Source organism: Lissotriton helveticus, chromosome 7, assembly GCF_964261635.1.
Source record: "Lissotriton helveticus chromosome 7, aLisHel1.1, whole genome shotgun sequence".
NCBI lineage: Eukaryota > Metazoa > Chordata > Amphibia > Caudata > Salamandridae > Lissotriton > Lissotriton helveticus.
Genome location: NC_136068.1, coordinates 1,701,441,239 through 1,701,468,216, shown reverse-complemented (window position 1 = coordinate 1,701,468,216; position 26,978 = coordinate 1,701,441,239). Strand labels below are relative to the sequence as shown.

Genomic DNA, 26,978 nt, shown 5'->3' with positions numbered 1-26,978 from the left:
TTACAAATTTACAATTACATCTTAAGCCGCCGTTTAAAATTGTTTTTGAATCAGACCTGCGGCATATGGCATGGTTCACACAACAGAGTTGCACTGGATAAAATGTACCCGCTGACCACCCAGGGCAGTCGCTCTTTACCCAATATGGAGCACTATTATCTAGCTGCGCAACGTCAGTGGGTGGCGCGCTGGCTCAGCGCGCGCCAACTTGACGACACCGGCTTACTCATTCCCAAACTGTAACGCTGTTTCATCTGGATAGGATGGGCAGTACGCCTACACAGCTGCTGGATCGGGTGGTATGCCAGTGCCATCGATGAAGCCTCCGCTTTATGTGTCCTATAGTGCCATATTCACCATCAACCCCTATACTGGGTACACCCAGGAGGCTTAAGGCAATAACAGGCGCAGACCTGGTGCATTGGGAAGAGGCCGGTATTCAGCCGCTGGGCGATCTTTACACCGATGGCCACCTCGTCCCATTTGCAGACCTCGCTGATGGTTTGGACCTACCGCAGGTTCAGTTTTTATTGCATGCCACAGTGATACATGCACTCAGCGTGCTGTGTGGTGATATGATACAGAAAAGGGGGTGGTGATATGGCACAGGAACGTATCACCCACCTAACCATACAAAACCTACATGAGCTGGGCTCAGGCCTCTATTTAACCAAGTGGTTCGCGGAATCTCTCAGAATACATACAGATCCGCAACTACTTAACCTCGGAGCCCACTGGGACGCAGACTTACGGCGGCCTGTCACAGGCCGGCAATGGGGCAATATACTTGAGAGCCCTTCGTGTATCCCACATTATGCCAGATTTCGGCTCATCCAATATTATATCATCAACAGAGCCTAGCTGACACCGGAACGTATAAATCAATATTTTGCTCACACAGATGCTGGGTGCGTGAGATGCGATGAGACTGGTGCCGACCTATTACAGATGCTGTGGACATGCACTGTTATTCAAACATATTGGGGTGCAGTCACCAGTTGCTTAAATCAGTGCATGGAACGTACTTTGGACTGGACGTGAGAAGTGTGTATTCTGGGACTTCACCCAAGGTCCAAAGGGAATAAAGTGACTTCTAGGTACATAGACTTGGCCCTCATAGTCGCCAAACATCTGCTTACGCGGTGTTGGAAGTCTCCTACCCCTCCAGTAGCAACATCCTTGTACCAATCCCTGCTGTGCTGGGCGCAGGTGGAAAGTGTGGCACTGCGCAGAGAAGATGCCACAGGGTTGCGAAAACAGCCAATAGCGGCGGCATGGGACGCCATACTAGCAGACTTCTGCACAGCCTGGCGCGCTCGCTCGGAAGCACAGATGGACAAACCTGTGGACGACATTGAATAGGCGAGAGTAGATACGCTGCAATACACGGCCGGGGGGAGATACATAGCTCTCTGCTAAGATAGCCCACACAAGTCCTTAGCAAAAGCACATTTTCTCTCGCCCTTCTCCCCCTTCCACTCCCATTTCTCCCCTCTCAACGTACAGCATCCACTCACTCTACCTCTCGTGGCGCGTCGTACTCCTTCTTTGCCCGTCCTGATGCCTTCTTGCTCATTATCCAGATGCACTCTCAGCCCCCAAGCACCATGTTGCTCCAGCTGAACTGTGAACGTTGTACACTGGAGGAGGAGGGAAAGTGGGTTCACATTACACATAGCCGACATGGATGGACGGGCTGGCGCAGTGCGACTGGGAAGACGAAGAGGTGCTACAAGGGCCTACAAAAGGATCTACTGGAAAAGCTCCAGGGTGTGGGATAAACTGTTTTTGTTATCTGTTATGTTTTATTTACATGGTTTATAGATTATACCTGTATGATACGTTGATACGCCAACTGTTAATACATGGAATCTGTATACGATGACGATGATCGGCATGTCGACTGCTATCATTGCATTAATTGTACAAAGCTAAGACTCACAATGTATTCAGTCGTAATCGTGCTCAAATACAACGTGTACTGCAAACATAACAATAATAACAATAAAAACAAAGTTAAACACAAAATGGGGGCCAAATGTGAAGGTCAGGAGGGCTAGGTCTTTCCTTGACCGGGAACTAGCATCCTTGTGTTGATTTATTCGCCATAAGTTGGCAAGGTATGTCCATTTGTGGGTCCCTTACTCACTTTGTCACTGGATTCAAGCTAGCCTGGCTGATGAGGGGGTTTACCCCAACACTGGTCCCAGGATGCTTGTTTCTGGTCCAGGGAAGACATGGCTTGGCAGTTCGGCCTGGACTGTTCCTATGAGGCACAGGGTCAAGACTGATTTGCATATGGCTGGGTATGAACTGGGGTGGCAAAGTCAGCTAAAGAACGATGATGGATTCAACCCAGATCTGTGACTGGAGGTCAGTGTCTGAAAAGATTCGACCCTCCATAAATTATCTCCTTGTGTTTGCTTTATTTATTAGCAAGAGCCAGTCTGTGGTCACTTTAAAAAGCGTTAGCTCAGAATGCACTAAGTTTGTATAACAATAGTGCAGGCACTGAGTTATGCTATAGAGGCTACAGGTAAGGCATGACTGCAACCCCTTTTAGATGAAGAATAAAATACTAGTGGGCTAGCATCCTCTGTTAAAAGGGCTTTCTCTAAAATTGTTGCTGGACTCTCAGAAGCTACTGGAAGAATGAGTTGTAAATCAGAGGAAAGATCTATTATGTGATTACATATCCCATGTAGAGCAGGAAACTGGGAACAGGTACGTTTGTTAGCAATAATACTACTTAGTGAATATTAATTTGGTAGAAGACAGAATGAAAGTTGAGTATTTTGCAGTATGGTAGAGTACTGATTAGTAACTATGGGATTTGTGACACCTGAAATGAAATGAAAAGAAAATTTATAAAGCGCTAACTGTCACTCCTAACGAAGTCTCCTGGCGCTAGGGTTGCATTCAGGAGTAACGGGGGTAGGTCTGGAGGATTGATGAATGAGGTAAAATGTGATATAGTTGGGAGCCAAGGAGAAAGAGGAGTCTAGAAAATAAAGCAGCTTTACACCAGAGAGCATTAGCAAAATAATTATGTAAGTGGATGTTTGGGAAGATTAGTCCAAAGCTCCTTTTAGCACTGAAGATGAAATCACTGAACTTAGGCTTACGCAAGGAGGCATACATCCAGAGCTCTATATGTCATGTGCTGTTTTGCCAATGCAAACAACTCAATACCAGCATCTTGGCTGCTCTCTGTAATGCACTCACCTAGTTCCAACCACAGAGACAATACTGAAATTGATGCTGGACCTCCTATTCCCGCAGTGCTGGGCCCGTTCAAGCAATCGCTTATCACTCAACAAAGCACAGCCCTTGAAGGAAGAGGTTTTGGACAAAATAAATGAGAAACTTGTGGTACTGTTTCTGGTCAGCAACTGCACGGCACAACATTCATTGGACACCCTCTGAGTGAGCTAGGTATATGTGCACAGGACCATGACCTCTGATTTTGTGAAGACACAATGCACTGGAAACAACAAGAAGAGGCAATTACCATCAATACGACACATGCTATTCAAACAATGAATTTGCAATAAATTCTGTAACATACACTTACAGTCTCTTTCAGATAAACAGCAAGAAAACAGATAACTGGAACCACAGATTGGAGCAATACTCCCCCAAGGAATACCTTAAAATGCAGATTAGAGTTACTGGCACTCCCAAGGCGACACTTGGAACACAGATTGAGGTTAATGACACTCCCAAGAAGGAACTCAAAACATAGATCTCGGTACAAGGTTCATACATGAATCAAGCACTCTGAGGAAATTTCTCTTGGCTCTACTGTTCATCAGAGAAATACAGACCAAAGTCTCTAGTCCTTGTAGTAACACAGTTTAAAAGCCAAGGTTGCAGGAAGGGTCCAGAGCAAGAACAATCAAGGAACTGGATGGAGGTCTCTGACAGGAAACGTGCAGACAAGTCTATGGTCTTGAAGACGCTGATAATCCCGCCTGCTTACTACCATAAAAGGATAGTGTGCACTAACCTGATATCAAGTCTTTAGCCTAGTACTTCAACTTATCCAAAGTGTGAAGAAGGTCTTGAGGTCTTGACTCAGGAAGTCATAGAGGAACTGGAGTAGCTGAGCAGGAGGTGGAGACTAAGGATGTGTTGAGGGAGCTGCAGCCAAGGAAACCACTGGAGGAGCTTAGACTGCTGCCTAGAAGTGCCCTGCCCAGGACTGGTGAGTTCTTCAGGTGAGTGGGTAGGAAGGAAGCTTGTTCCTCAAGGAGTGTAGTCCAAGCAAGGGGCTCGGGTTTGGGCTGGTTTATATACCATGTTCAGGGTCGAATGGATAAAGCAGGATCACGTGTGACAGGTGACAGTCTGGAAGGTTCTCAAAGACTGCTGAAGAAAACACGTATTAGTCCCTGGATTAAATCTTACAAGAAGAGCAGCTTAAAACTAACGGATAAAATGAACCAACAGGAAATACATATTTTGTTTTGTCTAAAAGTGCACAAGGGGAAAACACTTCAAAACCCTAGTAACAGCAGGAGCAAGGCAAGCCTTTGGTTCACATGTTCCAGCGATGCTTTCAAACTCAGACGTAATAGACTAAGGCGGTTTGGGGAAACTCTGGCATAGAATCATAGCAAGCCATAAAGCGCCACAGGGGCAGCATAACAAAGGACCTGCGGGCCAAGCCCACTGCCCATAGGATGCATGAGGAGAGCGCGACAGTTTTCTTCACGAGGAATGACCAACAGGCCGTGGTTTGTCTTGTTGACGAGTATGGAAAAAACAAACCAGCCAAAGGGCTTGAACTTGCTGGCTAGTTCACAAAACTGCTCCTCAAGACCATAACCTTTCCAATCACTAGTAATTACATATCTATTTTCATGTTTAGAATCAAGGATTCTCTGAACCTTAAACTCCAAATGACTATCCAGCATAATAGGTGTGGGGGGAAGCAGGACAGGTCTGTGCACAATAAGGCTTCAAAAAGGAAACATGAAACCCTGGATGAATGGTAAACTCTTCTTTGCCATTGTAACTTAACAACCATGGGGTTAATGATTCATTCAATAAGAAAGAGATACACAAATCTGGGTTCTAACTTACGCGGTCCGTGTAATTGCTAGTTTTTAGTGGACAGCCAAACTTGATCCCCAACCTTGTAGTCTGGCTCATGTTGTCAATGTCTGTTAGCATACTGTTCCATATTCAATCTGGCAAGTGTGAAAACACCTGCTGTTGGGAATCCACCAAAGGTTTTACAAAGTCTTGTATAGAAGGGACATTTTCAGAATTTGTGACAGCATTTTCAGGCACCATATGTGGGTGTATACCCATTAAGCAATAAAAGGGAGAAACCCCAGTAGCAGAAAGCTTTGTAAATCTTGAAAAAGGTAACAAGGATTCCCAACCTTTGGGAGTAAAGGTCAAAAGACATCACAGTGTCTGTTCCAAAATTTGATTTAGCCGGTCTGTCTGCCCATCTATTTGTGGGTGAAAGGCAGAGAAGAGTCAAGCATCAATGTACAATAATGTGCAAAGACTGCTCCAAATTTGTGAAATGAATTGCAGTCCTGATCAAAAATAATGACCGAAGGGAGCCTGTGCAATTCTATGATTTGCGGAATGAACAGCATGGCAAGGCCTTTAGCAGTGTTCATTTCTGGTAACACAATGTGCCATCGTGGAAAAAAGATATACCACTACCTAATTGGTAGTATAGCCATTAGAATTGGGAAGGCCATGGTCTCGTACCTTTTACCTAACCCTTTGAAAGTGTAAAGAACTGTCCAAGGTAAAGTCTAGGAAATGTCCAGTAGCTCTGAAATCTACAAGCATGGGCAGGACTTGATTCTATTGGGGTGAGATAAGGGTGAATACAATTGTTAAGTGTTTTGGAGCCTTAGGTGAAATATTAGGCAGGTAATGGTGAATCGGTTCAAGGATCTCATCTAACTGATTGACCCCTGTGTCAGCTGGGCTCTCTAGTTTTCCTGCACCAGGTTTAATGTCAAGGTGCTAGTCTTCCAAATTCCCATAGGTCTATTGGAGCAGCAAACACAGGTTCAATTTCTTTCTATGTTCTTTATCCTCAGCTGTTATGGGACCACAGAAGCCCCAGATCTACATGGAACTGTCCTGACTCTTAAGACTCAGTCTCTTATCAGACTGACCGCACAACCAGCAGTCTGGGATCCCCCAAGAGCTGTATCCTTTCTGTTCGTTTAACCTATGTTCAAGCCTGACAACTGAATCAATGAACATGAAATTATATGATGGTAAATCTACAATATGCACCAGGGAATCCTTTAAGTCATCCCTCAACCCTCTATAAAACTGGGAAGTTCTTTTTTCCTCAAGCCACTGGGTCTCAGTAACTAATTTAACAAAGGCAGCAATATAAGTAAGGAGATACTTATTACCCTGACGTAGGATTAGCAACTCATTATCACTGGCCTTAACAAAGATGTGCTTAGCAAAAGAGACAGCACATCATCTCTCTAAACCTTCCAAAATCATGTAAAACCAGGTCATTTGTTTCAATAGGTGGACTAGCCTAGCTGGCAGCTGTCCCCCCAAGACAGGATATGATAAAGGCAATTCTGGCAGTGTCAGAGAGGAAGGATGCTAGTTTCGTAAGGAAATGTGACTGGCACAGACTCCAGAAGAAATCAAACTTATGATTATCCCCCAAAACCCCCCATATCATAGTACAATGAGTATTTGTACAGTTAAAAGAACCAATGCATACAGAGTCCTATAGTAAGGAGAACAAGGAAAACTATAACACTAACTTACCTGTTTTATTACCTAATATGTTGTAATCATATTATCCTGATAACTAAACCTTCTTGATTTTCTAAAAAAAAAAAAAATCAAATCAAAGAACTGTTAATTTCAACTCTATTCTAACTAGGGCCTTTACAAACTTCCCAGTGCATTTTATTTTGGAACAAATAGCCACATTTCCATTGCAATCCGGCAGATTATCAGTTGACTTTTTATCACCCCTCTAATGCCAACCACTCCTCTATGTCATTTAGCCACAACTCAAGTGTAGGTGCAAGTCATTTCATGGATTTCTGTCTCTTTACTAGAATTAGCCCCAGTTTGCTTAGTTTGTCTGTTTGATTTATTTTGCTTAGTTTTATGGATTGACCTCAAAGGGCATGGTTAGTGATTGATTACTTTATATAACTCCACTTATTTGACCAGCGTTTCTAACACTTTATTACCACAAAGCTACCTAGCCTATCTGGCTGACGATCTCACCACTTTCAGTGGTTCTCTTCATATCTGAAGCCGGGAGTCCAAAAGACTGGAGATGAAGAAATGCAACATAAAAGAAAATAACAAACATGGCAACAGGCCTTGTCCATCTATCCACACAAGATGGGTTGTGACATTCCGGTATCAATCAGAACTGCTGCATCCCTGCTCCAACTCTGGAAAGAACTGAAGAAGCACTTTCTTAAAGAACACTACATCATGGCACAGTAATAGTCCACACCCCTCTCAGAACACAACTACCACTTTAATCCGTCGATGGTTACGTCTTTGTTTTTTGGGCCTCCACAGTGCCAAACAAAGACACTTTGCTTTTTAGAAATACACACATACATGCACTTTGCCCTACAATTCCTGAGTTTCGGGACACTGCCATATCACATAAATATATTTGGTTTAGGGTTTACATTTTGAACAGTTATCAGATCATCCGTTTTTTCCTGCACAATGTAGTAGGAGTACTGTAGGTTCTAAGCATTTTATTGACTTCTATTATTTTAAAGTTTACATAGTCTACCCATGGTTGCATTCTATGCTCCATTTATGGTCTGCTAATTTCTAATCCCATTTACTTTTTCCTAGTAGAGAAACTGCCAGAAAGTATACCATTAATTTGGAAGGGAGATACCCCTACCAACCTAATAAAATCAATCCCGTAAGGCTACAAATGAATGTAACTAACCTCTGCTCAACCCCGGTAGCAGTAGCACCAGCAACAGGTAATTCCCCTGAGAAGCAGAAGTAACAATTTTAAAGTCAAGAAACCAATACAATGAAAATTCCAAATTATTCTAAAATGTTAATTAGCAAATAATTAAAATTAGATCAGGCAAGGAAATAATTAAAACCTTCTTTAGACAAACAGTGCATAGTAAAGGTCAAGCACCTTAAAAATGTCAGTTTACTTTTCAACAAACCCTAGACATTATCTAAGGCTGCCCATAAAAGTGGAGAAGTCGATTGCAGCATGTGGATTGCCTCTGTCCAAGTTTTCACATTGGGACTAATACACTTTTTGGTGCTCAAAGTCTTTCAAGAAACACAACTTCCAAGGTTCAAGCCAAAGACGTGCTCATTCTGAAGCTGTTGGTTTTGATGCCAAATGTCAAATGCTCAGATTGGTATAAAACTGGATTATATAGCCACACAGTCACTTTTTCTATTTGAATAAAGTTGCCACCTTAACCCGACCCTGGGTTCATCTTTGAACTTAGTTGCTTGTTTGGTTCGCATAATCAATAGGAGTTAGAGCCAGGAACGCCTCCACAAGGTTAAATACCTTAAGTTTAATCAATCTGTTTTCAGCAGGATGGCCCTGGTTTGCTTGCCTTTCTAGGATGCAGACTCCTCATGGGAAGAATTAGCATCTGGTCTTGGTCCTCCAAAAATCGAAAAAAATAACAAAGTCCCAATTTTTCCTGACTGCTGTGATAGTTTGCTGGTCATTCCAGCCGTCGGGCAGGCTTGTTGGCAGGAAGACTTCCTCTCATCCAGCACTCTTGCAGGTCCAATCCTCAGTGGTCAGGTGAGCCTTCTTGGAGTCAAGTGTACTTCTCCTTTTTCTATAGATGGATGTAGCAACCAATAGCCAGTTTGCACTTAAAATGCAACTCAAGTACCTGGGTGTCAGCAAGAGTCTGGATTCCTTCATTCCTTTTGTTCCAGCCGGGCCTTATTTCTTCAAATGCTGTCTTTCCAGGTTGAGGTCTGTTCTAAGGAGGAGGTAAAGAGATATCAGTCTTGTCCGGTGTGCTTGTCAGTGATTGGAAAATGTTTCCTACCCAGTGTTGACTGCTTTCTCCCTTCAGCCCATCTCTTTTTGCATCACATCATTTTGGACTTAAAATTAGCAATTTGCTTGCCTGTAAAAAAAAAACCTTCCCTATTTAGGTCAGGTGTTCTCTCCCAGTCAGTCCAGCTGGGACTGGAGTCAGAAAGTCTAGGATTGCCCTAGAAATGAATGACAGCAGATCATGCCAGCCCCATTTACCATTGCCAAGTCAAAAGAAAACTGCTATGGCTGTCCTTCACTTTGCCAGTTGTTCCTGTATCCCTGCCAGATAGGTAATCCTTGTTAAGAAGCTAGTTGTTAACAAAACCCCATCTTTTTGAGCCTAGAGGCAAAATCATTGTCCTCTGGAAACAGGGACATTGACTCCATGTCATGAGTGTTTTTTTGAGCCTCTACAGTGGGGACAAGTCACAGAACAGGCTGGTTCAACATTGAACTAGACTTATTTTTTTCAAGTAGGTGATAGCTTTGAACTATTGTACAACATTTTACAGAAGAAAAGATTTAAAATGAGGATTTTATTTATACTTATGTATGTTCATGGAAATCTAGAATTTTACCGATTTGCTATTTAAGAAATGCAAAATGCAATGTAGTTAGGAGTTGCAAAACAAATTGCGAATCCTACATGTTCCTTAATAGCGAATCGCAAATTGCGATTCACTATTAAGGAATACCTACCCCATTCATTCGTATAAATAGGAATGAATTGGAAGACATTCCCAATTTGCGAGTACCAAATAGGTACTCCCAAACCCGAATGCAAAGTCAAGGGTGATAGGAGGGGCCAAAAGGCCACCCTGTTGCACCCCCTATAAGGAAGTGTGCACATGTGGAGCACATACATGCTCTAAGGGCATGTATGTATGTACGCCACATGGCACCTTCAAAAATGCAAAAAAGTGAATTTCTCATATTACCGCAAACTTGAAGTTGGTAGTAATTTGCGATTCTTTAAAGGTAGGTTGCAAATCTTTTTGGCTTCCTGTATGTCATTTAAGGAATCACAAATTGTAATTCCTTAAATGCATTTGCAATTTTTACGCTTCCCTATTTTGCGAATGCCTTTTGGGATGATACATCCCAAAAGGCTTTTTCGCATTCATAAACGGGTCGAATCAGAGAATCGGCCTGTTTGATAACGGGAAAAACACTTCATACAACTGGCCCTAAGCAAGCCCCCTTGGGATAGCAAAGAACACCACAGTAGCACACAAAACATTGCTAGTATGAAGGTAATCAGTTCTCATTCTTGTAAGAAATTTTAGTGGAGAAGGGGCTCTCTTGGTGGGGTGAATGAATTAATGAGGATATGTACGTATTTGTAGAACATCATCATAACGATGATCTTTCACAGGATGAGGAAGTGGGATACATTAAAAAAATAACATTTAAAGAGAACTGGCACAGCTAAATTATTTGAGTTAGTGTCATAGTGGATGCAACTTAACAATGTTTTGATATGGTGGGTGCTAATGTGAAGCATAGACCATTTCTATTGTCTTTTTCGGTTCTAAATTGTACATATGAGTTTGCTCGTTAGTGCTCTGTTGTTGACCAAAGAAAGATAGCTACAAGGATGAATTAACTTTATACCATATGTAATATTCAATCTGTCAATGCACTGCATTGGGGTTGTTAAAGTTTATATAATAACAGATGAAAACGTTTATGCACTAATGACTCAACCGTAAGTAAATATTTATGAATGTTTTCTTTGTTTTTTTCATTTATGAAACTGACAGCCCTGATGAAGCAAGATTTTTGTGCAACATGTTGGCTCGTGAATTTTTGTGCAATGAATTGGAGATCAGATACAGGGGTAAAATAAACTGTTCTTTTGGAGAAATATTAGGACTAAATCCTATGTGTGACAAAGCTATTTTTGGAATGTAAAGGAGCTTTGGAGACCCTCTGCAAATATATTGCTTTCAATTGGCTTGATTAAGTGTCTGCATCTGTAAAGGCGTGTGTATCTACATGCAAAATAACTCATAACTCCCTCAGGCACAATATGAAGTTCTACATAGCTCAACGTTGAAGAACAGTAAAGTCTACATGCGGGCTAATAGACTTCTACCCGATGAGCGAAGTAAAATCATAACTTTAGTGTTCACTTTAGGCTAATAGCCTCCTCTTCTAGTTCTTCTGTTCATTCCACAAACTGTCTCTTATCTGTTACTAGATTTTCCGCTACGATGTTCAGGCAGCGGAAGGACAAGCAGACACTCTCATTCTTAAATTCAATAAGCTGTAGGTGCTTCATTGAGGTCTATCTGCTGCAAGCTAACAGAATCTTTTCATGATTTCAGGTAAATGGACGTGAGGTCAGCTTCCCAGCAGTGATATCAGAAGCCTTGTCGATTAACATTCACAGCATTGCTGTGGTGGTTACATTTGCATCTAAGATCACAGTTCAGTTCAGCACGAGTGGATCAGTCAAAGTGACAGTCACTTCAGATATGGCGAACACATTGTGTGGAGCCTGTGGAAACTTCAATGGAGACATCGTTGATGACATGAAGCTCGCAAATGGAGAAATGGCCAGTGGAGTTACAGATGTGATAATTTCCTGGAAGGCGGAAGACTTGACACCATGGTGAGTCGCACGTTCAAGCCATTTGTGTCATGCAAATCATGAATCTATTATATACATTTATTTTATCAAAATTTGCCTTAGTATTTTGAAGAATGGAGCCCCTGCCTGTCTGTAAAATAATGTGTACTATATGTAGATATATGTATCCATTTGTGTGTGAGTGTGTGTGCATGTGAGCTCAAATGGGCAGGGTAAAAACCCACAAAGGTAACCTCACTAATCTGTGTCATGAAAAAGGAGTAGAGGATATCCTTTTTCACATGTCCTGGACAAACTCATACGCGAGATCCAATGAATCCACACTAAATAAAGCACCCAAGAAAGGGGTACAGAGATAAACTTCCTATGTTTGATGAGTATCTTAGCCTACTCTACATCCAGGAGCATATTTATGAGAGGTGTGCACTGCGTTTGCACCAGCAATGTGATACATGCCTGATGCAAACCCGAGTCAGATTCATGATCCAATCAATAACACTTTACGTGGCACACCATCCCAGCAAGCAAATGGCTGAGATGGTGTTCCATGGGCTTTGCAAGGGTGTTCCCATGCGACTCCCCTGGATTTTGACGCATTCCCATATTTAAAAGTACTTGTAAACTTGAAAATGCGCCAAAATCTGACACCTTACCAGGGAAGGCTTAATGAGGAGAAATATCTCTGTTCTCCGCGTTTCTTTCTCTTTCTATGTGTGCTGCATTCTGCAGCACACATAGAAAGGGGAATATGCCTCTTAGGATTGTTTTGTGCAGTGAGTTCACCTTCATGCACAAAAATAATCCTGCATGCAATGCAGACACCTGAGTTGGCTCTAGCCAGTCAATTGTGCACGAGCCCATGGGAAAGAACAGAAATGCTCTGTATTGACATAAATACGAGGCAGTCGTGCCCTTTCCTTGTCATGTAATGCAGCGCAACAAGGTGTTCTTAAATCTATCCTTCAGTTCTCTATTTTTTTTTTGAACTATGAAACACACATTACACTTGAGTTGTTAGCGTTAGTGTGGCTACGATTTGGACTGAGTTTCAAAAGGAAAGGCATTTTTTCTCTTAATTACTTTAGTGTTTGATGAAACTGCACACAACTTATTATTAAATAAAACCACTTTGGTTTCTTCAGGGAAAGTTGTGTACTGATACTGCAGGAGAAAACAAAAAGGAGGGTTCCTAAAATGCTTATATGAACGATTCGTCATTGATGCAGACAAAACAGCTGAATTGAATTACACCAAGCTTGGCGCAAATTGAGATGCATACTCAAGGATTGCGCTTTTGTTGGTTTGCTGTAAATCGATTCTGTAGTTTTCCAGAAATTAGTGTTCAAAGAGGGACTTGGGTTGGACATGAAGGTCTATACCCTTAGTTATAGCTATGTTGACAGTTTAGGATGTGAGGATTCTTCACGAGTCCACAATTAAAAATATAACGAAGTTCGATTGGCTGAGGTAGCTTTTCTCCTGTCGACCAATTTTTGATCCATGGGTCAAAAGTTAGCTTCACGGATTCCAAAGGATTTGATTGGCTGCCCAGAACATGAGAAACAAATGGTGCAACCACTGTTATGGGACTCAATGACTCAGTTCCTGTGTCCTAGACAAAATAAGGAAGGGGCACATGAGCGGGCAGCGTGAGCACACCCTGAAACCTAGCCCCATGTTGGGGTCCTCTTCTATGCTAAAATGTTTTTTTAAATGTACATTTTGTCAGGGTATCTGCGGATTAAGAGCATGGATTTCTGGATCCTAACACTTCCTAGCAAAGCAGTCTACTGTAGATTGTACTGTAGATGTTTGTAGATCCATCGATTCAAAAAAAGGAAAGCAAAAAATAAAATTAAAATGTTCCTGTGATCACCCACCATTGTGCAGGCCTTGTGCAGTGGGGTTGGCTGCTGGTAGACTACCACCCTAAAAACTTTACTGCCAGGAGCAAGCTTCCTGGCAACAAGGGGAGCAGGTATAGAGGGGCTGTATTTGCCAATCCTTTGACACGGATGTATGTCGTTACAACACATGCTTTTACAACGCATGCCATTACGACGCAACTTTTACAACGCAAGTCGTTACAACGACTTGCGTTGGGGGGCGCTGGAAAGTGAATAGTTTAATTTACTATTCCAACTCCAGTCCCCGTGGATAGTAGGGAAGGTGTTGGATAGTAATTAAACTATTCCCTATCCTAGAGCGCCCTCCAGCGCAATGCGTTGTAATGACTTGCGTTGTAAAAGTTGTGTCGTAATGGTAGTGCGTTGTAAAAGTTGCGTTGTAAAGGATGTTTCCCCTTTGACACTCCACCCCTGGGGCCTAGCTTCCCAAATTCACAGGGCCCGAATGTTAAGGAGATGGGGACGCCTATCCCTGAAAACCTTTGCAGGGTGCACACTTCCCAGACACAATGGCCCATTTGTAGAGGGGCTGAAGGAGGCCTCTCCAGGAAACACACTGAAGTGTGAAAGCTTTCAGGACTCAGGGAGGACCCTCCTGCTGAGGTACTCGTGCCCCCACAAACTCTGCCCTAGCGTTCAAACTTCTGTGTCTCAAGAAGCCCCTGCTGCTGAGGAACTTATCGGCCTCACGAAATTCGACCATTAGTTGCAATCTTCTTGGACTCAATATTTTGATGGCAGCAGAGTTGATGGCACTGCCCCAAGAAACGTTGCTGTCAGACTCAAGGGGCCTGGCTGCATAGGGGTTCTAGCTGCTCAGATTTGAATTCCTTAATAAAACAGAACACAAGAAGTGTTTGAGAAAACAGGAACAGTTTTGTTTAATTTAACAATTCGGCCAGGAGACGGTTAGAGGAGCGAGGTCTGAGGACTGTCTCAATTTACATTGGATTCGCATTGGTCTTATATAAAATGTTACATCAAGCCGTAAACATGTCCGGTGTACCATACATGGTGAGGAATGATGGTTGCTCTCTTTGAGTCATAATTTAATGGCCAATGGTTACTATAGGTGGGTCTCGCCCTTGTGAGGACACAATCTGGTGAATGTGTCCAGATTTCCAGCATGGAGAGTGTGTGATAACTATCTGTGCTAGATGCTGATTGGCTATGTGTTCCTAACTCATGTGGCATCTGAATTTATGGTTTCTTCTGAAGCGCTTGTATCCCCTCGGAACGTGTGCTTCATGTGGGGCAATCTCTCCTAACTATTGTGATGTTGCTGTGCCTATCTGTGGGAATGACAATGAGTTTCTTGCCCACGTTATTGCCTGCCAGCTATGCACCCTCCCGCCTGTGACCCATCAATCATTAATCCCCAGCTAGGTCGCAGGGCCTTCCTGAATACATACTTACTTGTAGAGGTAGATTTGGATTTCGGGATTGGTGATTCTATTAATAAGAATAATAGTTCATTTTTGTCGCTAAAAACACATCGATATCCATATTAAAGCGTGTCCTCTCCCAGAAACTTTACAGTTGGGTCCAAACTTCCCAGCCTCAAGGGGTCTGGTTGCTGAGGGACTTACCCACCCCATCAAATTCCTCTGCAAGATGCAAGCTTTCCAGATTGCAGAAAGAAACATCTTCCTTCTTTCTTCACCTTTTTGGACAACCTAATTTGCACACATTTTGAGTCTGGTACTTTAGAATAGACTCCATGGAAAAGAACAACTGCAAAAAAAAACAGATAGCTTGAAACACTGTCTTGGAACTGCACACATTTTAATGAGGCACCTACCCCAGAAGCTTGCTGCCAGGAGCAAGCTTACTGGACTCAATGGGTCTGGCTATGGAGGGACTCATCTTCCCCATGAACTCTGCTGCAGGGAGACACAAGGGGCCAGACTTTGTAGGAGTTGGGGCACTCGCCTTCAGAAACTCTGTTGCCAGGAGCTAGCTTCCTGGACTCAAGGTGACTGGCTGTGACGGGGTCAAATGTCTGTTTATGTTTATGTTTGGGCGATTTGTATAGCGCGCAAATACCCTGGAGTGTCTCGGCGCTTGTAGGCTTAGAATCAGACAGGAACACGATGCAGAGGGTGGTTATTGGTTGAAAAGCCAGGTTTTTAGTTGTTTCCTAAAGGTGGTGAGGGTGGGACTGGTTTTAATGTGGAGAGGGAGGGAGTTCCAGAGTCTGGCCGTGGAGACTAGGAAGCTCCTGTCTCCCCAGGAGGCTTTCTTGGTCCGTTGGACAGGTAGAAGATATGCTGAGGAAGAACGTAGCAGTCTGTTTGGTGTGTATAGGCAAAAAGCTTTTTTAGGAACTGAGGTCCTGAATTATTGATAGCTTTGTAGGCGATGCATAATGCTTTGAACTTGGTCCGGCTTCTGATAGGCAGCCAGTGTAGTTGGCAAATGAACGGTGTGATGGATTTAAACTTGGGGATGCCGAGTAGAATTCTGGCTGCAGCGTTCTGAACCAACTGGAACTTGTTAAGGACCTTTTTTTGGGCATTAAGCAAGAGGGCGTTGCAATAGTCAGTTTTAGAAAAGATTAGGGTGGTGATCAGAGTTTTGCCGGCTGAGACTGGGAGATATGGGAGTAGTTTCTTATTTTTTCTTAAGGTAAAGAAAGCGGAGGAGACAACAGCATTTGCGTGGTGATTGAAGAGGAGTTTATCGTCAAACAGGACCCCAAGATTTCTGACCTTGGTGACGGGTTCTGGTGGAGGACCCATCTCATTGGGCCACCAAGTAGGGGACCACCCTGGAGAGAGGTTGCCGAAAGTCATTTCCTCCGTCTTATTGGAATTTAGTTTTAAACAGTTCCTCGTTATCCAGGAGCTGATGCCTAGCATTCCCTCCTGGAATCTGGCCGCAACTGCTTCCCCGTCCTTGTGTACTGCTAGTACCAGCTGAGTGTCGTCAGCATAGGAAGTTAAACTCAAACCGGAGATTTGATCACCCTCGCCAAGTCCGAGACATAAATTTTGAATAAGGTTGGACTTAGCGAGGGTCCTGGGGGCACCCCACACGGGAGAGTGATGACAGGTGAATAGAAGGAGCCTAGCTTTACTGATTGGGTGCGGTTGGTAAGGAAAGAGGCTAGGAGGTCCCTAGCTGTGTGGTTGATGCCCAAGGGTAAGACACGGTCGATCAGGGTGGCGTGATCGACCGTGTCAAAGGCCGCACACAGGTCCAGAAGTATCAGGACTGCCGCGCAGCCTTGATCTAGAATCTTCCTGATCTCGTCGGATGCCTTTATGAGGGCTGTTTCATTTCCATGACCCTGTCTGAATCCGAATTGAGTGTCGTCAAGAAGGTGGTTTTGGTTGATGAAGTCCGATAATTATCTGTTCATTAGTTTTTCAAAGATTTTGGATGGAAATGGGAGACAGGCAATAGGTCTATAGTTCGATGAGGCTGTGGGGTCGAGAGTGTTTTTTTTTTAAAAGGGGTTTGATAACTGCTTTTTCCAGACGGAGGGGTAGGAGCCTGAGAGGAACATGGAGTTACAGATGTTGGTGAGAGAAAGGGTTATGGCGTCAGGAATGAGTTTAAGGATGGACGGTGGACAAGGGTCCAGAGGGGATCCTGATCTGGTGGAAGAGATTAATTGAGAGATATGTTCGGGGGAGACCTGATGGTAATTTGAAAAAGTAGAGGTGGTGGTAATGAAGTGTGGGTCAGGATTCCTGGGGTTCGGATAAGTGTGAGAAGTGAAAGCCGAGTACATGGTAGTGACCTTGTTGGCGAAAAAGTTGGCAAGCAAGTTACAAAGGGCTTGTGAGGTGTCAGCGTTTGGACAGGTGGGGGATTGGAGAGTTTGTTGACAACCTGGAACAACTATTTGGAAGAGTTTTCAACAGATTCGATTTGAGTTAGATAGAAGTTGCTCTTCTCTGAGATGATATGGCGTTTGTATATGGCCAAAGCGTCCTTGTAGCTTTGTTTGTCGTGGGGGTTATAGTGTTTGTGCCAGTGTCTTTCTAGGTTTCTACAATGCTGTCTCTGTAATCTAAGGGGCTCTGTGAACCAAGGGGCGAAGGGGTAATTCGGTTGGGGGAGATCAACTTGGGAGGCGCAAGAGAACTGAAGGCGCAAAGTAACCAGTTCAGATAATTATTGGATGCTGTATCGGGGTCTGGACCCAGAAACTGAACCACCAAGAGTAAACTTCTTGGAGTCAAGATGCTTTGCCGTGGAAGCAACAACTCCACCACAAGGTTCAAGCTTCCAAGACTGAAAACACCCGATACAGAGAGTCTCATGGCATATACTCCTCAAACTTTGCCACTAGGGGCAACCGTCCCAGATTCATGGGGCCTCGTTGTAGAAAGGGCTAGCAGCTCCTGCCTCTGGAAACTCCATAGATTAGGTCAAGCTTCTTGGACACAAGGAGCCCTACTGCAGAGGGGCTGGTGGAGTACATCTCCAGAACCTCTGCTGTCAACTGCAAACATACCAGATTCAAGGGACCCACCCGCAGAAACCTTGTTTATGAGTACACACATCTCGGACTCAAGAGACACAGCTCTAGAATGATTTGCCTGCCCCCTGTTCCACCAGTATCACATTTCTCAGAGATAGAGCTCACAGAACATACACTTCTCTAATCTCAGCTGCCATGTGAACGCTTTACAGACTCAAGTGTTCTGGATGTGGAGGGACCGGGATGCCTACCCCTAGAAACACCACCTCTGACCTCCTCCAGGACTCAACCCACCTGGCTGTGGAGGGGCCAGGCTGCCCAACCTTCGAAACTCAACTGATGGGTGGAAACTTTGTAAGTTCAAAGGGCCTGGTTATGGAGAGGGTGAGGGAAACTCTCCTGCCTGAAACAAGTTTCCTACATCAAAGAGGTCAGGCTGATGAGAGGCAACAGTCACCCAATCCTGAAATATATGCCTCTGTGAGCAAGTGCCCAAGATTCAAGGGGCCCAACTTTGGAGGGGCTAGAGCAAGCTTTACAACTCCAAGGGGCATTGATGCAGAGGGGCTGGCAGCTCCTATCTCCAGAACTTTACCAGTGGGCACAAACCCCTCAGACAAAAAAGCCCGTCTGCAGAGGCGTAGGTGTTGCCCACCCTTGAAACCTCAGCCACTGGGGACAAGCTTCCCAGAATCAAGGGGTCCAGCTGTGGAGGGGCATGCTCACCCCCAGAAACTATGTCGCTGAGAGCAAGCTTCCAGGACTCATGAGGCTCAGCTTGAGAAAGCCTTGCAAAGAGAACTACTTGAAACTCCACCATCCTAAGTAAGCCTCCTAGATGCAAGGGGCCTGGTTGGAAAGGAGTTGAGTTGCTCACCGCCAGAAACTCTGCCACTGGGTGCAAGCATCCCGGACTCAATGTGGCATATCAAGGAGCTGAACTTCAAAGCATGAACCGCCTCTGATATTTATGGAGGCTTATTTCCAAAAGGAAGAAGACACTCTCCCGCTGCCTCAGGCTCATTCTCACCTTGGCAGGCAGGAAAATTAGTTAATCAGGAGTCATAAACTCCCAGAAGGCTAGCCATACCCTTAGGGTGGGCTACCTGGTCTGTACAGTCAAGGAAGACGTCAGCAAGTTTTAAAATTATAGAGTAAAGTGTTCTGGGTAGAAAATGGGAGACACACCCCCTGATGTGGTCACATCAGGGGCAGATTAGCCACTTAGGCGACCCCTGACACCAGAACCTCAGATCTGTGAAAACTAGCAACCAAGGATAAAGACGAGAGGCTAGTCTGTAACTTAAGGACCTGCACAAAGCAAAGGCACAATAACCTGCAACTGCATGACTGCGACTCATCCTGGAACAAAGACTGGCTTCCCATACAGGGGGACCCCCTCTTAGCGCCAAAGCAACTTACTCCATACTGCCTTGGACTAGTGGCACTCGTACCCTGCAGCCCACAGGAAAAAACAAACTCCCAGAACCCAAGAATCACTGGCTATTAGGGTCTCTGAGGGAGCTCCCAAAAGTAGATAGTCCAGTGCCTTGTGAGAAACACAGTCCTGACCTACAGCAAGTTTCAGGTGGATACCGTTTTCCCCTGGACCCCTGGACCTCTGGACGTGGAAGCATCATCGAGCTGCCTCTACCGTTGCAAAGACTTTTTGCTAACCAGTTTGGTACCACCATCTTTACTCGATGCTGCAACAAGAGAGAACCATGCAGCACCTTCCACAGACAACAGCAGTGGCCCTGATGTTGACCTTTTCCAGGTGTTTCTTCCCCAGCACTGTATAAGCCATACGCCCAGCTCTCAGTCAGCTCCCGCTTCAGGACCAAGGACAGCCAGGACAGCTCTGCACCCAGGCCTGTTGGGCCAGGTACAATTTAAATCACTGTTTGGCTTGGTCCGGGGATCCACACCACTTTAACCCTCTGTGGGTTTCACGTAACTCGACCTGCAAGTGACTGATTGTCACTTATGCTTTTTGTAGCTGATCGCAGTGGTACATTTTTACTGTAGTGAATTGCACTGATTTATTATTGCTTCAAAAATCCATATTCCTGGTTATACTCATTCAATTGTATTCATTTTGATGTCTAAATTCATATATAAAAATAGGCTTTACTTTTGATAAATCAATGCTGAATTTATTTATTGTTCAAGTTGGTACTCTGAAATGCTTAATACATGCTCCTCTATCAAAGCCTGCCAGAGCCAAAAGGCATTTTTTAAAATTTTGTCAAGAAATTGCAGTGGATTGGCAAATTTGCAGGAAAATTGAAAGAAAGACAAAGCACAGTCTCCCGTGCTTGTTTTTACTTCAGCTTCCGTGTGGGCCAGGTCCCAGGTGAACATGCTCATAGATAATTTGTTTAGTTTTCAATGGAACCTACTGCAGCATTTTTATAGAAAAAACACAAAACACGTTCAACATGTTCACTCAAAGAAGTAAGACCGGCGAGAGAGGATGTGGCCTAACGGGCTAGCGCAGTCAATTTCAAATCTGGGGAACCGGCTCCGAGTCACTGCAATGACTCTCAACATCCTGTGATTCTGGGCAAATCACGTAACCCCTTCGCTGCTAGGCCTTTCCCCCCCTGTGCTAAGCCTATTAAAGGCTATTAGGGGTAGTGCGCACTTAGGCCCATGTAACTTTTTGAACACATAAGGTATCCACGCCAATTTTGCGTTCTTTTCTTCCAACATCATGGGGATTCTAAAGGTACCCAGGGTTTGTGGATTCCCTTGGAGAGGTCCCAGAAATTAGCCAAAATACAGCAACATTTTGGGGTTTTTCAGAAAAATTGGAAAAAACGAGCTACAAATGAAAGAATCTGGATTTTTCCCTGCAAATGGTAGCAAAAAAGGGTTTGTGGGGCTGACATCACCATTTGCCCAGCTTTTAGGGAATGACAGACTTTCGTCAGAAAACCAACATTTTTTACACAGTTTTGACATTTTTCTGGGACATAGCCTATTTTTGCTATTTTTTGTGCTTTCAACCTCCTTCCAGTTAATGGTAAAAATGAGTGTGAAAGCAATAATGGATTTAGAAAAGTAGACAAAATTCAGAATTCAGCAAGGGGTCATTTGTGTAGATCCATCAAGGTTTCTTTATAGAAAATAACAGGTAAGTATTGGAACAATTGAAAATTAGTTGAAAAAAACAGCCTTTTGTGTCAACGTTTTCACCTGTAACTTCTTGTAATTATGACAGCTCTTTGAAATCAATATATCATTACATCCGCCGCTGGACCTTCCTGGTTGTGGGCGTATATAGGACTTGTAGGTTCACCAAGAAACAGACGAATCAAGAAAAAAAAACTGAGTAGCAATTTGCAATGGCTTTTTATCATGTACCGGGTATATAGCAATTATTGTGTGAAAATGTATACATTAAAAAATCAGTATGAAAGACACCTATGTATTTCTGAAATGGGAACAAATTATAGAGTTTAGAAACAGTATATATTTGCACATTTTCTAAATTGGGAATACTCATACTAGCATGAGAATTATTGGTCATTTTTCAAAATGATTTATTTTTTACACAATGTCTTTAATTTAAACAGAAATGCATGAAAAATCAATAGGTAATAACATTTGCTTTACAAATCTGAATGACCCTAAGTCTCCCGATAAAAATGGTACCTCGCTTGTGTGGGTAGGTATAGTGTCCATGACCGGAAATGGCTCAAAACCCAACGTGAACACACCACATTTTCACAATGAAAATGTACCCTTTTTTTGCAAAGTGCGTAGCTGTGGTTTTTTAACCCTAGCTTTGCCGGCACCTATGGAAACCTAGCAAACTTATATATTTTTGAAAACTAAACACCCAGGGGAATTTAGGATGGGGTGACTTGACTGCCTCCCACCAGGTTCTGTTATCCAGAATCTCTTGCAAACCTAAACAATTGTCAAATAAACACATTTTCCCTACATTTCTGTGGTGGAAAGTTCTGGAATCTGCGTGTATCCACAAATTCCTACCCACCCCGCATTTCCCAAAGTCTTACGAGAAAAACTGTACCTCACTTGTGTGAGTCGGCCTAGTGTCCGCGACAGGAAACGGCGCAAAACATAACGTGGTCACACCTCAATTTCGCAGTGAAAAATAACCCTTTTTTACAAAGTGCCTAGCTGTAGTTTTTTAACCCTAGCTCTGCCGGCACATAGGGAAACCTAGCAAACCTATACTTTTTTGAAGACTAGACAGCCAGGGAAATCCAGGATGGGGTGATTTTACTGCCTCTAACCAGGTTCTGTTACCCAGAATCCCTTGCAAACCTAAAAAATTATCAAAAAACCCAAATTTTCCCCACATTTCTGTGGTGGAAAGTTCAGGAATCTGCGTGGATCCAGAAATTCTCACCCACCTTCCGTTTCACAAAGTCTTCTGAGAAAAATGGTACCTCACTTGTGTGGGTCGGCCTAGTGCCCGTGACATGAAACGGTGCAGAACGCAACGTGAACACACCAAATTTTCACAATGAAAATGTACCCTTTTTTTGTAAAGTGTCTAGCTGTGGTTTTCTAACCATAGCTCTGCCGGCACCTATGGAAACCTAGCAAACTTATACATTTTTGAAAACTAGACACCCAGGGGAAACCAGGATGGGGTGACTTGACTGCCTCCCACCAGGTTCTGTTACCCAAAATCCCTTGCAAACCTAAAAAAATTGGTAAACAAAAAAACACATTTTCCCTACATTTCTGTGGTGGAAAGTTCTGGAATCTGCGTGGATCCACAAAATCCTACCCACACCGCGTTTCCCAAAGTCTTACGAGAAAATCTGTACCTCACTTGTGTGGGTCGGCCTAGTGCCCGCAACAGAAAACGGCACAAAACGCAACGTGGTCACACCTCAAATTCGCAGTGAAAAATGACCCTTTTTTGCAAAGTGACAAGCTGTAGTTTTTTAACCCTAGCTCTGCCGGCACATAGGGAAACCTAGCAAACCTATACATTCTTGAAAACTAGACACCCAGGGAAATCCAGGATGGGGTGACTTCACTGCCTCACACCAGGTTCTGTTACCCAGAATCCCTTGCAAACCTAACAAATTCTCCCAAAAAACTAATTTTCCCCACATTTCTGTGGTGGAAAGTTCTGGAATCTGGGTGGATCCACAAATTGTCACCTACCTCGCCTTCCCCAAAGTCTTCTGAGAAAAATGGTACCTTACTTGTGTGGGTCGGCCCAGTGCCCGCGACCTGAAACGGTGCAGAACGCAACGTGGTCACACCTCAATTTCGCAGTGAAAAATGACCCTTTTTTGGCAAAGTGCCTAGCTGTAGTTTGTGAACCCTAGCTCTGCCGGCACCTAGGGAAACCTAACAAACACACACATTTCTGGAAAGTAGACACCCAGGGGCTTCCAAGGAGGTATGGCTTGCGTGGATCTCCCAACTTTTCCTTACTGAGAATCCCTTGCAAACTGCAATTTTAGCTGAAAAAAACTGTTTTTTCACACATTTTTGTGTAGGAAAGTGTGGCATCACCTGGCTCACACAAATTTCCTACCACCCAGTGTAACCCCAGGTCTCCCAATAAAAATGGTGTCTCACTTGTGTGGGAGGCCCAAGTACCCGCGACAGGCAAGGGCCCAAAACGTAGTGAGGCGACATCAAAATTGCCTATCTCAAAACCACCTGGTTTTGCAAGGGGGGGGGGTTACCTGGGTTTTTGGCCCTGTGCTCAGTGGCCATCTAGGGAATCCTGTCAAAAAGCAATGGAACCCGTGGCCTTAAAGATAGCGTACCTAAGAATATAAGTCTAAAGACGCTTACTGCTTTATGTGCTGCCTAGAATTAGTTAAAGAAAACAAGAAAGTGCAAAAAACTAAAGAATAAAGTGAAGAGACGAGCAAGAACCACCTCAGGATGATTGGTGTCCCATCATTACAGATTCAAGTGCCCAGTGTCATCATCTGGGATTCCAAGCAACTCACTCTTGCCCTCCCTTAACCATTAGGGAGGGACAAAATGATTGAGTTGTATCCTCTTATATAGTTCTCACAAGAGAAAGCAAATATAGAAAGGACTCATTTCTTTTTTATCTTAATGTGTTTTTGTAAGTGCAGTGCAAGAGAAATAAAAAAGTGTGAATTAAAATAGGATAAACCACAGAGACATGCAATACAAATAATCCTTTGATGCTTTCTCTGGTGCGTTTTCCGATTTAAAACCAAAGTGCAGGTGAAAAAGAGACAGTTAGAAGTCAATCACTGTCTCAACGGTCAACATGTTTCAGCCACCAGGATAAATCTCTCTGGCTTTCGTCAGGACCTAAACAGACACACCTTTTGTCACTGCAAATTTTAAGGAATTCATACATACAGTCTCTATCCTGTTGTAGTAATATTCAAATCCTCGATAGAAGCATGATGCTATACGACATCTAAAACCAAAAAGTAATAAGTGAGTGTGAAAATATAACTGCATCAACTTGTTTAACAATATTCTAATTCTATAGACATGCAATGGAAATGAAAAGTATGCTTACCATTGCTTGTCAAGGACTTGACCTCCCTTCACTCGGCATCAGCTCAATTTTAACTAATTCTCTGTAAAATAATCATAGCCCCACAACAACAGTTTATGGACAAGATTTGTAGAAATGGTTGTGGCTATAAATTATCGGCCATCAACACTACTGAAGAACCGGTTAAACCCACTCACTGGCTCTCGGCGGCGGGGGAACTGCCCTAGTCTTCCATACCTTCCATACTTAGTAAAAGGAGACACAGGTGCCTTCGTCTGCAGGAGGAACCCAGATTTATTTCAATAGCCCGGGCTATGGAACAGAGTCCCAAGCTAGTCACAGACAAGAGAGGGGAGGCTGCTACTTCACTCTGTAGCTTACATGCCTTTTATACATTTTTCATCCCAGTCTTTTGGTTGTTAGTCCATTGTTCAATTAGGGCAGTGTTTGCAGTTGATAACCAGATCCAGACGATGTTTGTAGTTGGTGACCTGGTCAAGGCTTGGTACACAGATCATTGTTCACTTGGCTCGATCAAAACCGATCTTTCAAGTCAATGTTTAATCAGCCTGATCGGGGCCCAACAGTCAGACCATTGTCCAGATAACCTGATCACGGTGTCAAGGATGTTTATCAGGCTGGGAGCAGGAGATGGAAAACAAGTTTGTTTACACAGGGCGTGGGTGTCTCATGGCTTTCTGTTGAACTGCAAAGAACAGGGGGTTGGGTGTGCGACAGTTCCTGGGCAGAAATGCAGGTTGCAAGATGGTCTTTGTCGTGTCAGTTTAGATTTTTCTCAGGCATCAGCAAAAACGACCAGGTGGGTCGTGTGGAAGTGTTTGACACGAGATGGCAATGAATCAAACAATGGAGTCCCGGTACAAATGATGCCGATCAGAAAAACACTTTTCCTCACTACTCAGTTTATTAATTGAAAATAAGAACAGGCTTCGTAATCAAATCCCCAGCTGCAAACGCAGCAAAACAACAGTACAAGTAATCATGAAATATTGAGGTCAATCTGTTGTGTTGTAGCAATCCACACAGCAACCCATGCCTAGGCCAGTATTCATTCAAGAATACGCTAAGAATTAATAAATGGTGGGACTGCACTTTCAATGGTAAAATATCTGTACAGGTATGCCAATTAAGTGGCAAGATCATGTCTGAAATGATGATAGAGGCAGTGCATCCTCAATAGCAGTAAAGCCTCGAATATAGAGTTAAATACCTGATCGATATATCTTTTATCTTTTAGGGCCTGATTCTGATGCGGGTTGGAAAGCTTTCCCACCTAGGGCCTCATTCTGATGCGGTTAGGAAGGCCTCCTAATGGCATTTGCTCCTTCCAAATCGGATCGGGTACGACCCAGGTCCCCTTTATGATGCGGTTAGGAACATATGCTCCCATTGAAGTCAATGGGAGTCCACCCTAATCGCATCGGGAAGCATCCGGATGCATTGTACTCCGTCGGTCTGACTGTCCCGATCCGAGTGGGTTGGAAACCTTTTCCAACCTGATTCAGTCGGGAAGCATTTCCAACTAGCATCAGAGTCAGGGCGATATAAAAGCTGCTGTATTTACAAATTACACGGTCTCCGAAGCATCAGGACGCTTTTGCATTTAGAAAAGAAAGCCAAGTGGTACCAAAAAGAAAACCCGTCTAGAAAGCGTGCTTAGGAACATTTGCAAGAAGCGACTCAAACTCATGCACGCTGCTCTTACTTCTCCGTTGGTACCTCCAGGTGTTTAGCGCTGATGCGCAGCGGGCGTGATTCAGTAACGTCATTTGGAAGAACTACAAGTACGTGACGAGCAAGCAGGGAGATGTAGTCCTCCAAAATATTCACAAGTCAAAATATTGACTTTTTCAGCTTAAAGGGAGGTTTGCAAGGGATTCTGGGTAAGGAAGCGTTGGAGGATCCATGCAAACCATACCTTCTTGAAAGCCCCCAGGTGTCTAGTTTTTAGAAGTGTGTGGGTTTGGTAGGCTTCCCTAGATGGCCGCTGAGCCCGGGACCAAAAACCCAGTTGACCTCCCTTGCAAAACCAAATCGTATTGACATAATTATGTGTTTATTTCTGCAGTGTGAGATTTTTGGCACAATATTGCAAGGAAAATGTGACAGACATTTTCAACTTTGCATGACATTGTGGATAAAATAACTTGTTGGAATTCACAAGAGAGACATCACTATGTACTCCCATGGGTTAACGATAATATCTACAGTTGGTAGGTTATTCTTAGAGGGAATGTACACCATGGCAGAGAGACTCAAAAGACAAAGATTCCAGCACCGCCATCTATACCTCAAACACACAGACATACTGGTTGGATTTTTGGGCACGAGGGCGAGTGATGGTTAAGTACATACAATTTTATTAACCAGAGATTTCACAAAAATGAAATGCACTGTCAATAATTAAATGCACAAAAAAACGAACTAGTAACTTGCAGCCCGTGAGCTGTAAAGCCACGACAAGGCACCACACGTTTTAC

The 26,978-nt window shown here is 43.6% G+C and overlaps 1 pseudogene; it reads left to right on the top strand.

Annotated features, from left to right (window-relative positions):
- LOC144769647 (IgGFc-binding protein-like) overlaps positions 1 to 26,978 on the top strand; it is a 1,000,379-nt pseudogene that overhangs the window by 968,141 nt on the left and 5,260 nt on the right.